At 36.6% G+C, this 3,348-nt stretch overlaps 1 non-coding gene across 1 annotated transcript; it reads right to left on the minus strand.

The window, feature by feature from the left end:
- Window positions 1–1,608: 1,608 nt before the first annotated feature.
- On the minus strand, window positions 1,609–1,714 carry LOC131169856 (small nucleolar RNA R71). Its single transcript, XR_009140787.1, has one exon. It is a non-coding gene; the product is annotated as a small nucleolar RNA R71 (small nucleolar RNA).
- Between the last annotated feature and the right edge of the window lie 1,634 nt (window positions 1,715–3,348).

A 3,348-nucleotide genomic window follows, 5' to 3' on the forward strand; every position in this document is an offset into this window, starting at 1 on the left:
TGCCATTTACTCATTTTTCCAAATTTTTCCTCAAAACCCTAGGCCTCCAAACCCTAATCACACTAAAATGTTGCATTTATTCACATTTATGCATTTCCATCTTACTACCATTCTCATGCAAGTTTATTAACACATTTAAATCCATCAAACCATACAAAATCATACTCCCCTTCAACAGGCCAAAATTTCAGTTTGGTCTATCCACATATTCTCATTTCATTTTACTAGTTTCTAAGCTCATTTCAACAAGTAATTATGCACTTAATCAACTAATTGGTAGTTAAGAGACTAACCTTTGCTTAGATCCTCAAATCTCAATCTTTTGTGCTCCTTTCTTTTCCTTGAATCCTCTTTCCTAGTTGCCCAAACAAAGTTTAGTTATGGTAGGACAATTTTCTATGGTTGGATTTTGGTTCTTCAAGCTCAAAAATGAGCTTTAATGGTGGTTTAAGTGAGGGAGAGGGTGAGGGAGAGAGAGTGACGTTTTGAAAAAGAAGAAAACTTGTGTTTAATTATTTTTTTTTCTTTTCTTTCTTTTTATCTATTTTGCTTATGGAAGACCACAAAATCTAATTTAATAAATTAATTTATTTATTTATTTATGGCATCATGCATGAGGTCATGCATGATGTCATCACCTTTTTACTTTTTTATTTTCCTCTCTTTTTTTTATTTTTCTATTAATTCTTTAATTTAATTCTCGATTCCGAAATTTTGTTTTCTCCATTTTTATTTGACAGTTAGGTCAGGAGTCAGCTCTCGGGGTCAATTGACCAAATTGCCCCTCGCCGGTTCATCCCGGTTTGCAATTAATTCCACATTTCTTCCGGCTCCCTGACCTAATTATTTGACTGGCTTAACAGTTCTTTTTCATGATTTTCTCTTTTCCACTGTGTTCATAAGGGTCCTAAGGACTGCAGCGTCACTTTTTACGGTTCGAAATTTGAGTTTAAAATGACTTCGCTGCGTTCTAGAAGGTCACCCATCGCCGTGACTCTACTGCTTAACTTCTTATGTTCTATTTTTCTTGTTTATACTTAACTAATTGGACATTACTAATTATTTGTGTTTGTGGCTTCTCCAGTTGTCTTAAGTATGGTTCTAATCCCCTTAATTATCCGGACCGACACCGGTCACCGGAACAGTGAAATATACCAGGCTATACAAATAGGGGTGTTACAGAAATAATAGAAATAATGAAAATGAAGCTCGAGGGTAAGAAGTAGTCAATGCTAATGTGCTTAGGGAAAGTATGATGGATCATGCATTCCCTCGCTTTGATGATTTGAGAGAAAACATTGCAAGACCAAGGATAGATGCAAACAGCTACAAGATGGATTTTGGGGTCCTTTAAATGATTCAGAATTCTCAATTTGGAGTTCATCCTTCAGAAAATCCACATACTCATCTTAAGAAATTTGCTATGATCTGTGACATACAAAAGCAACCTGGAGTATCTGATGATGCAGTAAGGTTAAAGTTATTTCCATTCTCTTTGAAGGATAAGGCATTAGATTGGCTTGATTCTCTACCGCACAATTCAATTACAAATTGAGAGCAAGTCACTAATGCATTTCTAGCACAATATTTTCCACCTGGAAAAACATAAGAATTAAGAAATCAAATGACAGCTTTTAGACTAAGAGAAGATGAGACTCTCTGAGTCATGGATGAGATGGAAGGAGTTGGAGAGACAATGTCCACATCATGCTATTCCAAAATGGATGATAAATCAGAATTTTTATACAAATGTCACTTCTTCTATTAGAGGAATTATTGATCCTCAAACAGTTGGAGAGTTCATTATGAAGCATGAAGATGAAGCTTATGAGCTTTTAGAGAAAATTGTAAAGAACACTCATCTTTGGAGTAGTCCAAGAGGGCCAGCTCCAACACAAAAAAGACAAGCCGTTGGAATGTATGATCTTGACTCATTCAATATGATCAATGCCAAATTTAATGCACTTACAAATGTCTTAGCAAAGAAGATGAAAGATTTAAACATGCTAGTCACTTCATCATCCTCTAGAAATCCTCAACAAGTTGCTTATGCAGAAGGAACTACCAGTTGTGGAGCAAATTATGATGAGCAAGCTATTTATGCAGGGAATTATGGGTAAAAACAAATGGGAAATCCTTATTCTCAAACATATAACCCACCTTGGAGGAATCATCCCAATTTTTCATGGGGGAATCAGCAAAATCAAGCTTCAACTCAAAACTTTCCACCACAACAATAAGGGCATCAATACCAATAGCCTAAGCAACCACCACCTAGTTTTCAACAAAGGAATGCAAATCCTCCAGCTCCACCTCGACAGCAAGAACAAGATTCTATCACAGAGGCTTTATTATAACAAATTCTTGCTAATCAAACTAAGCATGATGAAGAGATGAGAGAGATAAAGGCAAAGATGGAACAAATGCAAACACACAATAGGATGCTAGAGAATCAGATTACACAATAAGCAAGCTCTTCAAGTACTAAATATATAGGGAACCTTCCTAGTCAAGCAGAAAATCCAAGGGAGCAATGTCATGCCATCACACTGAGGAGTGGTAAAATAGTACATAATGAGAAGAGCGAAAAAGGTGAGAAGAGAGAAGATGAGGAAGATGTTGAAAGAGATGAAAAACAAGAAAGTGAAAAAGAACAAGGTTCAAGAAAAAGTAAAAAGGAGGTTGAAGAGAAAGAAGAGAAATAAATACCTCCAGAGCTTTACAAGCCACAGCTTCCCTTTCCACAGAGATTTCAAAAAGCTAAACTTGACAAGCAATTTGGGAAGTTCTTGGAAGTTTTGAAGGAGCTATATATAAATGTGCCTTTTATTGATACTCTTTCCCAAATGCATTCTTATGCTAAGTTTCTGAAAGAAATTCTCTCCAATAAGAGGAGACTTAAAGATTATAAGACTGTAGCCTTAACTGAGGAATGCAGTGCTATCCTCCAAAGCTCAAGGATCCAGGGAGTTTTTCAATTCCATGCCACATTGGAGAATCATGTTCTACAAAAGCTTTATGTGATTTAGGGGCTAGTGTCAGCCTTATGCCCCTCTCCATATATGAAAAGCCGAAGATGGGAGATCTTAAGTCAACCCACATTTCTCTTTAGCTAGCAGACAGTTCAATCAAGTATCTAGAAGGGATCTTGGAGAATGTCCCACTGAAGGTTGGAAAATTCTAAATTCCAGTTGACTTTATCATTTTGGACATGGAAGAGGATTCTCATATGCCAATCATTTCGGGGAGGTCTTTCCAGGCTACAGCCGGTGCTTTGATTGATGTGAAAGGTGAAAAGCTTACTCTTAGAGTGGGAGAGGATTAGTTAGTCTTCAACATTGGCAATGG

Source organism: Hevea brasiliensis, chromosome 1 (genome assembly GCF_030052815.1).
Source record: "Hevea brasiliensis isolate MT/VB/25A 57/8 chromosome 1, ASM3005281v1, whole genome shotgun sequence".
NCBI classification, from domain to species: Eukaryota; Viridiplantae; Streptophyta; class Magnoliopsida; order Malpighiales; family Euphorbiaceae; genus Hevea; species Hevea brasiliensis.